Source organism: Zalophus californianus, chromosome 10 (assembly GCF_009762305.2).
Source record: "Zalophus californianus isolate mZalCal1 chromosome 10, mZalCal1.pri.v2, whole genome shotgun sequence".
NCBI classification, from domain to species: Eukaryota; Metazoa; Chordata; class Mammalia; order Carnivora; family Otariidae; genus Zalophus; species Zalophus californianus.
In genome coordinates this window covers 67,609,959-67,623,434 of record NC_045604.1, presented here as the reverse complement: position 1 = coordinate 67,623,434, position 13,476 = coordinate 67,609,959, and the positions used below count along the sequence as shown (strand labels likewise).

General features: G+C 59.0%; 1 long non-coding RNA gene across 1 annotated transcript; it reads left to right on the top strand.

Annotated features, from left to right (window-relative positions):
* The first annotated feature begins 2,565 nt into the window (after positions 1 to 2,565).
* Positions 2,566 to 3,553, top strand: LOC118356040. The gene is made up of 2 exons (XR_004819379.1): positions 2,566 to 2,909; positions 3,077 to 3,553. It is a non-coding gene; the product is annotated as an uncharacterized LOC118356040 (long non-coding RNA).
* Positions 3,554 to 13,476: the final 9,923 nt, after the last annotated feature.

Below are 13,476 nucleotides of genomic sequence, written 5' to 3'. Positions count from 1 at the left end.
CTATGTGCCTGACCTTCTGCAGAGAAGTTTTGCCGCCCCTGCTGTGAGCAGTCTTTCACCCCTGAGCGAGAACGAGAGGACCAGGCCTCGTTGGCCGCTGGAGCTGAGTGGGCCTGGAGGCGGGGGCCAGGCGTGCACCCGTGGCTGGCCCCGGTGGTCAGGGCCGAGGACGCTCAGCTGCCCCGGAATGGCAGGCAGCACCCTCCAATTCGCACTGGCAGCCTGAGGCACTGGGTTGAGAAAGAGTCTGAGGATGTCATTCTGCTCAGCAAGAAAGGTGTTGCTGTGCCATAACCGGGGGTGGAGAAGGGCGGGAGGAGATGGAGACACGAGGACCCCATGTTTTCCCCTCACATTAAAACGTCCATTTCCATTGAGCTGAAAGTAAATAAAGCCTGACCGCTGGAATTTCTTCTTTGCTGACAAATAAAAGACGTCATCTTAGGATTCGCTCGCGTCTGAAAATTCTGAGCAATTTCTTTGTTCCCCTTGTTAACGACAGGCCCCTGGAGGCTTGTCTGGGCATCTGTCCAGACACGGCCCCTGCCTGCGAGTCCACCCCGCATCCTGAAGGAGGAAGTGAGCAGAGGCAGGGGCCGGGGGGTGTGGTGCAGAGGGGCGGGTCCCGAGGGGCCGGTGCCCCCCAGAGCCCAGCGCGACCAGCAGAGTCCAGTGGGGGCGGCTCGCGGGCCGAGGGACACGCGCGGCCTGGAGGGCGCGGGCAGCAGGGAAAGGCTTTTCATCCCTGTCGCCTCTGTAACCGCTCACAGGAGGAGGGACAGTGCCGCCCCCAGGGGCAGTCTGGGCATCTGGGGCCCGGGAGCAGACCCGGGAGCCCGGGAGCAGGGCGGTCCAGGGAACGTGCGGGCCTGGGAGCGACCGGGAGTAAAATCCGAGAAAGTGACAGGACAACGCTCGGAAAACTCAATATGAAGCGTTGTCTTTCTGAGCGAGCGAAGGGGGCATGGCGGGATCCTCCGGTGCCTGGGTCAGCGCAGAGGGGCAGGCGGGCGGGCGGCCGGGGACCGTGGCCTGGGTTGCAGCCTGGCCCGCCCACGACTCGGGCATCGTGTGTGGTGCGCGGTGCGGGACGGCTGTAAGATTCACTGCACGTAAGGAGCAGAATGGGAGGAACGCCCCCTTCTCCCACCCACAGAACAACACACAGGCCTTCGCGCTCCTCGGCCAGGCTCTCAGAGGCAGAAGCAGGGACGGGACGGACGCGAGTGGCTTTCTGTTGCGACCAGGGTTGCCAGGCCCAAGCGGAATCCCCTCGGGGTCCTGGGGCCCCGCCTGGAGTGAGCCTGGGCCTTGGCTCCTCCAGAGGGAAGGCCAGACTGCCCAGGGACGCGGCGAGGGTCCCCTCTGTGGGTGAGTCCACAGAGCTTCCTGGTGCCGAGAGCAGAACAGGGGATCCCCCTCGGGGGCATCTCGGAGCCCCTGGGAGGGCCAGTGCTCAGGGAACAGAAGGAGCCGCGGCGACCGCACAGGACTATGGCCCAGGCCTTCCCTCCCAAGACCCTGGGATTCCCCGTGAACCCATGGAGTGGGAAGGGGTCCCCAGAAACCAAATGTGGGTAACCCCCGTCTGGGAGGTGCAGGCTTGAAGTCAGATTAGTGTCATTTGGGACATGGTGTTTGCTGCTTTCACATTTCAGCATCACAGAGCGGTTCCACAGGTAGGCAGTAATAGGGACCCCGACTTTTACCGAAAAATGGCAATTCACTGGAAAGAGGATGAGCAGGCAGAAAAGACTTGAAGGCAGCACGGTGTCCCAGCCCTGGGGTGCCGGCAAGGGTCCAGCAGAGCCCGGCCGCTCAGCTCTGCTGCCTTCCCCCGGGCAGGGGGCATCATCCGAGCCCTTACACCTCCAGGCCCTGCTGGGCCTTTGCCATGTGCTGAGCACCGAGCAGACAAGTCCACCTGGGCTGTCGTCCTCACGACAACCTCCTGAGGTGAGCATTACTGTCGTTCCCCCCGGTTTGCAGATGTGGGAGCAAGGCCCGGAGAGGTCCAGTAACTCACTGAAGGTCACACAGCCAGGACCTGGAGGGCCAGGAATCTCTCCACTGCTCTTCTGTGCTGCCTCCGTCAGGCACTGGGCGGCCGGCCCGCATGTGTCCACTCCCACACACCTGACAAGTCACCAGGGAGGACAGGCAGGAAGAAGGTGGACAGTCTCCGCGGTGACCCGTTTCCTCATCTCAACCACACCATACCCCCCACCCCCCCGAGGAAACCAAGCCCCAGCACGTGACAGGCTGGGGGCCACGGCAGCTGCTGGGGGCGGCGCTAGGGCTGTCTGGCGCTCACCTCGCTAGGCCTCAGCAAGCGCGGGGCGGGGGGCGGGCTGCAGGCCCGGTTGGTGCCAGGGCACGCAAGTCAGATAAGCACCGACCTCATGCAAGGCCGTTCCCATTGAGTCCCAACGCTGGAAGCCGCCGGAGGGCGGGGGTGGGGGGGAGCACGGTCAAGGTCCCCCTGGCCCAGGACGGCAAACCACCTGCTGAGCCTGCAGAGCCACCCATTTCCTGCCCGGATTCTGTGTCAGGGTGGAGGACAGTGTGCAGCCTCTGGGAGGGGCAGGGCCGCGGCGGGGCGGGGCTGCCAAGAAGCCGTCCCCGGCCCTGGGGGACAGTACAGGGGCAGCGCGGGGCCGCTGGGGCCCCCTCCACTCTGTGCCGGGAGGAGGCCAGGGACGGAGGTGCCGTGGACAGAGGCCTGTGGGGCCTGAGAAGAGGCTCCTCGGGGTCATAGGCCAGGACTGGCTGGCCCACCTGGACACAGGGAGAAGGGGAAGGAGCTCCCTGGCCCCGCGGACTGTTGCGAGTTGGGCCTCCTCTCTCCTGCTTTTTCTTCCAAACTAGAAGAAAGGGACTTGAGTTCCACCTGCTGGCCGTTCCTGAGGGTAAGGGGGCCGAGCGCTCAAAGGTGGGGATGACCTTGTGGGCCCTGGGCCATGACCTGCTCGAGCCAGAAGTCTGGGTGGGAGGCCCGGAACTGAGAAGGCACGGACGCTAGGCGGGAGGGGGGTGCTTCTCCAAAACCATGCACCTGCTCCTTGGCTCCTTCCAGAAACACACGGAACTGAAACCAGGCGCCTTGCCGTGGCTCAGGAGAGCTGTGTGCTCCTCAGATGCGGCCCTTGAGACCCCTGGAGGTGTTACTGGCTGGCCAGTGGCAGGAGGGCTTTGTGCCAGGCGACCACCTTGCCAGCTCTGGGCCCAAGACCGTGCACAGAAAATTCTAGAAGGAGGAGGGAGTACGGCAGACTCAGAGAGGAGCCCCGTGTCTGCCCCACGCCCACTCAGCTAGAGGCAGGGCCCGGAAGGTGCATTTCAACAAGCTCACCCCAGAATGTGAGGCCGCAGCTCGATGACCCGTTGGCACGCGCCTCCCCCACCTCCCCCCATGCGGGTCTCTGCCTGCACATTCCTCAGAGGTCTTTCCCACCCCCTGCTCTGACAAAGAAAAAGGCCATGGTGGGTCTAGGCAGGTCCTGTGTGCACCGTCCCGGAAACACTTCTACTACAACGTGAAGCTGAAATTTAACTGCGTGTGTTGTATTTTTATTTGCGAAATTGGGAATCCCCGAGGCAGGGGGACTCTGCACCCCCAGCCCCCTGAGACAGGAGGGGCGTTGGCAGGTTGGAGTTCCAGGGGCGGCAGACGGGGTGTGGCAGCCCCCCGCCCTGCCCCCTCCCCCGCCCACTGGAAAGAAGGCAAATCGCCGTCTAGGGCTGCCTGGGCACCTGCAGAGGGACTTCAGGGCCAGGAACAGACCCGAACTCGCTCTGTGCGAGAACCCATCTCCCGGTCCCATGCCCACCGCCTGCCCCAAGCACTCAGGCATCCTGCACATCCCCAGGGGATCGCACAGCCCTGGGCACGGTATGGCCTGGGCCGGGGTTCTGACATGGGGAACTGCTCCATGCGGGACCCAGGGCCCCTGCCCAGACCATGAGCTCCCTTGCGCTTGACGCTGGTAACTATGGCAACTCGGAGCTGGGGTGAGCTGGGGTTGCTTTGTGTCCTCTCTGAAGTCCTAGCCCCCAGTACCCCGGAACGTGACCTCATTTGGAGACAGGGTCCGCGATGTTATAGCAAACAGACGTTGGTCTCTCTGCCCCCGGCTCCTGACACCAGCGGGGCTCCTGGAACCCTTGCCACTTCCTGGGTGACAGGAGGGTGTCTTGTTCTAACGAGGCGACTCTGGGCAGGCTCCCAGGTGGAGCCAGTCACAGGGAGACCAAGCCACGATTAGGAGATTGGAACTTTCAGGCCTGCCCCTCTCTCTGGAGAAGGGAGAGGGTCTGGAAATGGACTTAGTGACCGGTCACATCTATGTGATGAGGCCTCCATAAAATCCCAAGAGCCGGGGGATCGGGGAGCTTCTGGAGGCGTGGGGAGGGTGGTGCTGGAGCTCGCCCCCCACGTCTCTTCCTCCGGCTGGTCGTCACCGCCTGTAATAAGCTGGTCAACCGAGTAAGGGCTTCCCCGAGTCCAGCAAATTAACCCCCCTCCCCGAGGAAGAGATCATGGGACCTCCCCGATTTGTGGCCAAGTCGGCAGAAGTTGTTGGTCTGACGTGGGGGGCCGTCTCATGGGACTGAGCCCTGAAAGGCGCGATGCCTGGGTCGCCAGTGTCAGAACTGAGTTCAGTCGTGGGACACGTGCCTGGTGGCACAGCATTGCCTGTTGGCGGGAAAGCCCACACATCTGGGACCAGGGGTGTCAGAAGTGAGATGCTCTGTGTGCGGAGGAAAGGAGACAAACGGGTAAGGAACATGGCAGGCGAGCTGAGCTGGAGTCGTTCCTCGCAGACCATTTCAAGAGGTCGTCCTGGGGCGGCGAGGTCACTGGGGTGGGCCGTGTCCTCGTGGGAACGGGGACTGTGACACAGACACGGAGGCAGGGAGGACCATGAAGACCCAGACAGAGGACGGCCGTCTACAGGTCACCGAGAGAGGTCTCAGTAGGAGCCAAGCTGCCCACAGCTTGATCTCGGCCTTCCAGCCCCCCGACCGAGACACGGCACGTTTCTGTGGGTTCAGACACCCCGCCGGGGGTGCTCTGTTATGCAGACCCGGCTGGCGAACGAGGACCCCTGCAGGCTGTGCCCTCTGTCCGGGGACCCCCCATCCCTCAGCTTACTCAGCTGGGAGCCTCCACAAGGACACGTAGCTGGGGAACCGCAGGACACCCTGGGCTTCTCGGGTCCCTTCACTCTTGTCTGAGGAGCAGGCTCGCCTTGGCTCGGGAAGAAAGCAGCCGCTGGTGCCACCCGGGGGTGGGGGGGCCCGGCCCCAGACTGGCCTCCGGGTGCGGGTGCCTTGCTGGGGCATTTGGGGACTGGCTGCAAAAAGCTCCCTGGAAGCCTAGAACAAGACTGTCCAGCTGTGTCGCTGAAGGAAAGCAGTGGGACTCGAAGTAGCCAGAAGATGCGCTCGCCTGTCTGCAGGGCTAGTCTGTGCTCTGGGGACGGATGGACGGGGAGGCCGCGCTCAGCCGGGCAACGCTGTGCGGCACGTCTCCGTGTGTTCGCAGCACCCCGCGCAGCGCACGCAGCAGGTGCTCGCCCTTGCCGAGCTCCCCGTCCGCCCCAGCCAGCCGTGCTCAGAGCAAGGAGGTAATCTGCAGGCTGGGAGGCAGTCTGCTCGGCGGCGGGCTCTTGGAACCGGCGTTTTGGACCCCGGACTGGGGCTCAGGAGCTCCCGCGTCCCGACGAGCTATCAGAGCTGCTGCTGGGTGACCTGGGGCGGCTCCTGCCACCTACTCTGCAGGTGGGGCGGCCCTGGTCCCCGACGGGGCAGCCTCTGGCCCCACGAGCCCTTCCTGGGGTCGGGTTGGAGGGTGGCGCGGGTGCAGGCCTCTCCAGGACCTGCAGCAGCGGGGGCCGTTCCAGAAGCTGAGTGAAAAATCAGGGAGACATCCATCCCCTCCCAGCAACTGAGTCGGGGCTTCAAGGGCGAGCATGACACGGAACTGCTCCGGACAGAATGTCTGCCCCCCACCAAATTCGTAGGTGAATCCCACCCCCCACCGTGATGCCATGAGAAGGACTTTGGGAGGTGAGTAGTCATGGGGGGGGGGGCCTCCACCTCCAGAGCTAGGAAAAAGCCCCCACCAAAGCCCCCAGGCTGAGCTGCTTTGCGACCGCACGGAAATGGACCAACACAGGACCAGACTCGGCTTCTTTTCAGTGGTTTTTAAGGAGAGAACTGCCGGGTTTGAGTGACTGTCACCTTGGGTCCGCCTCAGGACCCCTGAGCCAGGGGAAAGTGGGGATGGGAGCAGAGGGGCAGCGGCCCTGGAGCTCTGTGCCTGGCCCGAGCACCCGGGCATCCTGAGGGAGGCCCCCGCACCCCCAAGCTTGCATCCGGCCCTTCCTGCGGGCACAGCAGTAAAGAGGAGACGGACACCAGCGGGCAGAGCGACCCTGCGGCCAGCACACTGGGCCTGGGCTGCAGGCAAGGACAGGCTGGAGGTGAGTGGGAGGCTCGGGTCCAACACTGTCACCCTGACGAAAGCAGGGGCCTTCCCACCCTGCCTCCTCCTCTCCAAGCTGCCTCCTGCCCATCGCATGGAGGCTCCTCTTCAAGGCGGCTCTGCCGAACGCCAGATGAGGGGGGACAGGACTGCCTGAGTCCTCCACCCAGTCTTTACGGGGGTCCAGGCCCAGACGGCTGGGAGACCACCCCTCTGCACTGGGTGACTGTGGGGGGAGGCCTGGGAGGTCCGTGCAGCCTACGGCCCCCTCCCTGGGGCAGACCCCATGCTGGGGCGGCCTCTTGGGGGAGCCCTGGGCTGTGGGGCCCAGACCTGGCTTCAGGCCCTGCTCCACCCCTGGCGGGGGTCCGGCCAGGCCACTGTGACCGACCAGACACCAGCCTCTCAAGAAGGGTGCTGCCTGGCACCGGGAGGGGGATCAGCTGATGGCTACCCTGAGGGAGGGTTGGTCCCAGCTTTGGAGCCCCAGTCAAGGTCATCTTGTTGGCCCCTCCAGCCAGTGACAGAAGGAGGCAAGGTTGGAGAGCCTGGCCACATCCACCCGCGTCGCCCCTCTGGGGCGCAGTGTTGGCTCCTCCCACTCATCCCGCCGTCTCCCTTTTTCTCCCCTGGCCCTGCTGCCCTCACCCTGGCCTCCTGGAGCACCTAAGCCCAGGCTCCCTCTCCAGCAGCCCGTGCCTCGGTTTCCACAAGGGGAGGGTGACTGCCCAGCACCCAGCAGGCAGGGTGCCAGGAGCAGGAATGGGCTCCCCACCCCTGGCGGTCTCAGTGTCCACCCAACGGAGAGGTATCCACTACAATCAAAACACCTGAAGAGATGCAGGGGAGCAGCAAGCAAACCAAACCAAGGTCTCCCAGGCACACCTGCCCCCGCCTGCCTGGCACTGCCTCCCTCCTCCCCTGCTGGGGTCAGGAGTCTGTCCCTCCTCAGCCAGGGGTGGGGGACATGCCTCCACGCTCGCTTCGTCCTCCCCCCACAGGCCTGCAGCTCTGTGGTCATGTGCTCAGGGGGGATTTGCTCCCGCAGTCTGTCCCCAACCACAGGGACACCGCGGCCTCGGAAGCTGGGAGCCCCAACCCTCCTCCTCGTGGCCTTCCTGCCCCCAAGTCCTCCCCCGCCCTGGCCACTGAGTCCGGATGTGCCATTTGCTGGTGACTTCCCCAAAGTGGTGTACCTAGGCCTCGGCACCGCTCCCGGGAGGGGTCAGGTCAGCTGGGCCCACGATAGCTCCACACACACCTCGTGGACACATCTTGAGGTCAGCTCTCCTGGACTCGGTGATGACCGTGCAAAGAGCCGACTGCACGTCCATCTCAGTCACTTCCACCGTGCACACCTTAGCCTCAGTTTCCTTAACTGTCAAATGGGGCGAGTATAGCACCTGCCCAGCGCAAGCCACGGCCGGAAGGGGAAGCGACGGGAACGGCCGGTGGCCGCCAGGGGGCGCCCGAGCGCCGCCGCCCAGCCCCGCGGGCTGAGGACGGGGCCGGGGCCGTCGCTGCACCTGCCACCCGCAGCGCCCGGCCCACGCACGCTGGACGCCCCTGCCCCGCGCCTCACCTGTCCTCCTGGAAGGCCGAGTGTGTCGGCGACCCACCCCCGGATGCGCATCCCAACCTCAGCGGCTATGGCCGATGAGCAGGTGTGGGGACGGTGTTCCTGGGAGGGACGCACCTTTACTGAATGGAAACGACCCGGAGCCCAGCCGCGGCCAAGAATATGACAGAGCTGAGTCTGGCTCAGTCTTTGCTCACCTGGCCTCGGGTGCCTCGCGCTGCTGGTCCTCACTGCCCCCCAACCCCGTTCCCGCTACCCCGCACCGGGCGCCCACGGGCCTGAGAGCTCCGGGGACGGGGTCTCCTCTGTGGAGAAGCACAGTTTGGCAGAGCTGGAAAAGCAAAGGGTCTGGGGAATGACCCACGGGACACGGAAGCAGATGTTTGAACACCACCTCTTCCTCTTGCCAACGAAACGGGGCAAAACCTCTTTCTGGTCAGGGTGGGGAAGGGTACAAATGCTTACACAGTCCCCCTTCCTCCTAGTGGGGGATGAAGCCAAGGGTCAGCATTTCGATCTGGCTTAGAGTAGAGAAAAAGTCCCGTTTCCAAAGTGCCCGCCAGGACTGGCACCAAGGGAAAATCAGGAGGACATCTCTCTGACGGTTAATTTTACGTGTCAAATTGACTAGGCCATGGGTGCCCAGATATTTGGTCGAATATTCTTCTGGTTGCGTCTGTGAGGGCGTTTCTGCATGAGATTAACATTTAAATCAGTAGACTGAGTAAAGCTGATTGTCTTTCCAACGCGGGTGGGCTCTGCCCAATCAGTTGAAAGCCTGAACAGAACAAAAAGGCTGAGGTCCCCAGAGCAAGAGGGAAATCCTCCTGCTTGACTGCTTTTGAGCTGGGACTTTAGTTTTTTCCTGTCTTCAGACTTGAACTGAAACATCAGCCCTTCTTGGGTCCTGAGCCTGCTGGCCTTCAGACCAGAACTGTATCATCAACCCTCCTGGGTCTCCAGCTTGCTGATTGCAACCTCTGTAATCACATGAGCATGTAATCACATGATATACCGACATATGATATTCCCTATAATATATGTGTATATACACACATCCAGTTGGTTCTATTTCTCTGGAGAACCCTGACTAATGCAGGATCCTAATCCAAAGAGCAACACAGTATCATCCTCACTCTCTGCATTGGCAGAGACAAGTCCTTTGGGCATGTGGAGGAAAATGGTATGCGTGCAAACGTACTGAGTCAACATACCCTCTTTGGATATGTTGGAAACATATCCTTGGAAACAACTGTACGCAATGGAAGTGTCTTGTGCACATAAATATGTTCATGAGGACATTGTGGTTTTCCCTCCTGGCCACAACGATTGCCTCAGGGTTGGGCACATGGCCAAGCCAGGTCAATCAGCATAAATGAGATTTTATTCAGGAGATTTTGTAGGAACTGATTAAAAAAAAAAAAAAGGAGCTTGCTTTTTCTTCTGAGAAGATCATTGTCCACTTAGGCAGCCACCTTGTCACCATGAGGGAGATGGCCAGCCTGAGAATCCAAAGCACAGAATAAAGTCTTAGAGCCACTTATGCCCCAAGCCAGAGAATTCCCTTGGTCTTTCATTGGCATAAGCAACAATTTCTCTGGTTTGGTTCAGTAAGTTTAATGTGTGTTTCTAGAATCCTGACTGATTCCATAGGGGAGCACTGCTATAACAGTGGGACACAAGATCATCCAATGGTCATCAACAGGAAGTTGATAACTATCCAGGATCCTAAAAACAAAATGTTTCACAATTAAACAAGAGGATGTGGGTCTATATTTGTACATGTAGAAACTAGCCCACATTATATTAGTAATTTTTTTTTAAAGGTAATAAAACAGCAACAGAATATGATCTGGGAAGAGTATATAGCAAGCACCTTACTAATAGTCACCTCTGGGGGGTAGAACTGAAATTTTTTTAAAAATGTATATATTTCTTATATATTTTGTATACTTTATATATATATTTTATGTATGCATTATAATTATTTTAATTATATAATTTATATATTTATTTTACTTATAGCTTATATTTTATATATAATTATATATTTTATAAATATATATTTTTATATACATGTTATAATTTTAGTGTTGTCTTATCCTTCAATGCTAACTTGTTACTTTTCTAATCAGAATAAGAAACAATTATTTGCATTTTGGAAAAAGAATATTTGACAATATGTGTGGGTTTTTTTTAAAGATTTTATTTATTTGACAGAGAGAGACTCAGTGAGAGAGGGAACATAAGCAGGGGCAGTGGGAGAGGGAGAAGCAGGCTTCCCCCCCAAGCGGGGCGCCCGATGCGGGGCTCGATCCCAGGACCCTGGGATCATGACCTGAGCCAAAGGCAGACGCTTAACAACTGAGCCACCCAGGCGCCCCTGACAATTTGTGTTTTAGAGTGTTTTGAGTATCCCGGTGTCAAAATGGCCACTTACCAACACACCGGTTAGAATGGTGGAAATCCATCAGCAACACCCAAATGCTGGCGAGCACGCCCTTGCTGGTGGGGATGCAAAATGGTGCAGCCACTTTGGAAGACAGTTTGGCGTTTCTTACGAAACACACTCTTCCCAGACACTCCATGGTATCTGCCCTAAGGAGGTGAAATTCTTATCTGTGCTCCAATCTTCACATGAATCACCCAAACTCAGAAGCCTTCTGTAGCTTCTATGCCCTTGCTCCTCAGTTCTCCCAGCCTGGGATGCCCTTCACACATCTACCCTCCAAGGTTGATCTCAAATGCCACCTTGGCCACAAAGTCTCCCTCATCCCCCAGGCTTCCTCTGCACCCCCCCGCCACCGCCTTGCTCCTGTCTGTTAAGAACCCCTTCAGCTGCCAGAACTAGAAACTCTGACTAGCAGTGGCTTGAACACTTCGGGGGTTATTTTTCCTTTAAGTATGGAGGAAGGTGGTTGCTGATTAGTTCAGTGACTCAGTAACGTCAGATCCGCGGTGTCTGAGAGTCTCTTGACCTTCCCCGCATGACTACAAGATGGCTGACGTTGCTCAGAGATCACACACTCACCTCACGGTCAAGAGAAATGAGGGGCAGGGCAGGGTAGAATGTTTCTCATTTGTCTTTCTTCAATCCAAGAGCTTCCAACAGGTGTCCTCTTACACCTCATTGTCGAGAACTGGCCCACAGGCCCCCTTCAGACCAGGTATGGACCTCCACTTCTGATACCAAGCGAACTTAACTGAGACCCGAACAAAATGGGGTCCTGTCAGCAAGAAAGAAGGGAGCGGGGGAAGGCTTTTCTGGGGTCCTTTTTGACCCTCTTTATCCATTTCACCCCCACCCCATCTCTAGTGACCACCAATCTCTTCTCGGAGCCTCTGAGCTTGGGGTTTTGTTTTTTAAGTTCCACGAACAAGTGAGGTCAAATGGTATTTGTCTTCCTCTGACCGACTTCACTTAGCATGATGCCCTCAGGTCCAGCCACGTTGCTGCAAATGGCGAGTTCCATTCTTTCTCATGGCCGGATAGTATTCCATGATCATAAATGAAATCACGTTTTCTCCATTCATCCATCCGTAGACACCAGCTGCTTCCATGTCTTGGCTATTGTAAATAAAGCCACAGTGAACATGGGGTGCAGGTAGCTTTTCGAAGCAGTGTTTTCACTTTCCTCAGAGAAATACCCCCAAGTGCCATTATTGGATCACAGGGTAGCTCTACTTTTAACTTTTTGAGGAAACTTCAGTTTTCCACAGTGGCTGCCCCAGCTTGCATTCCCACCAACCGTGCACAAGAGTTCCCCTTTCTCTGCATTCTCACCAACACCTGTTGTTTCTTGTGTTGCTGATTTTACCCATTCCGACAGGTGTGAGTCCATATCTCATTGTGGTTTTGATTTGTAGTTCCCTGATGATGAGTTGATGTTGAGCATCTTTTCAAGTGCCTGTTGGGCGTCTGGATGTCTTCTTTGGAGAAATGTCTATTCTGATCCTCTGCTCATTATTTTTTTTTAAATATTTTATTTATTTATTTGAGAGACAGAGTGAGAGAGTGCACAAGCAGGGGGAACTGCAGAAGGAGAGGGAGAAGTAGGCCGCAGGGCGTGGTAGCCTGGAGTTGGAGGTGCCGCAGGCGGCAGGTGCACACAGGTGCTGGGCTCCAGAGATGCGCCCGGCAGCCCCGGGGGGTCGGGGGCGAGGGCCAACCGTCCAGCACCGAGACTGCTGGGAGAGGAGGATGCGTTAACCAACCTGGACCTTCTGGCTGGGGGCTTACCGCTCCTGGGCTGAAACAATCCTACAGCAGACCAGAACTTAGACCCAGTATCACGCACTGTAGCCTGGTGAGTGGGGAGGGCCCCCCAGGGGATCAAGGTGGTCTCCACCAGCCCCCGCTGCTGGCTCTGCTCCTGACAGCAGGGGTGCGGCAGGTGGCTCCCCAGCAGGGGGAACGGGAGGCCACTCTGGCTGGGAGCACCCCTGGGAGAAGCCCAGTGCTCTGATGGCGCCCGGGGTCCTGCTGGGTGTCGGCCGCCAGGCCCACCGAACAGGACTCGGGAGCACGGCACCAACGGCTTGCATTTCCTGTCCCCACGGTGGGAGGGGAGCCATGCCTCTACTGATGGCCCAGTAGTCCACCCAGGGCCCCCGCCGCCATCGCCCAGAAGTGAGGGCCCTGCTCTTCCTCAGGAGCCAGTCCTTTCTGCTTTCCCTCTCAACACTGAAAACCCATTTCAACTGGCTATATGCCTTTTCCAGGCAGGGCCTAGGTGTGTGCACACATGTCCAGCCAGACACTGCTGTGGGCCGGGCCGCACGTTGGTATACCTTGTGCAAACCTCGCGGTCCGAGAAACTCAAGATATCCTCTTACACATCAGAATCGATCTCTCTCCCGGGGACCTCTGACCCTCTGCAGCGCCAGTCTGATGTGGCCCGTGCTGTGGTTTCAGGGGGAAGTGTGCGTGCTCCCCACTCTCTCCCACCTACCCAGACACCACCTCTCACCACGCCTCCACAGGGGCTTTTATCTCCCAGCCCACCCCCAGCCCTGCTGGCAGCTGGGCACCAGGAACCCCCTTCCCCATCCCCCGCGGGCAGCACCCATCATGTCATCAGCTCTGTAACGTCAGCGGGTGTGGCTCACCAGGGTTCCCGCCCCCCGCCACTGCGCACACACGTGCACATGCACACGCAAGGGCAGGCGCCGTGTTTCAGAGGCACCTCATCAACTCTTCTGTTTTCTAGTCTTCCAGGTGGACGAGGCTGGCAGGCTCCAGCATCAGGACTGGGCTGCCTCCCAGAATTTGGCCCCTGGCATCATCACCTTCTCACCTGCCGCTGAGGCCCTGAGAGAACTTGGCACGGGGCCGCCCTCGGGCCCAGGGGCCACCCTCGGGCCCAGGGGCCGCGTTGAGCCCCTCGCATTTGCAAACCAGCTGGAC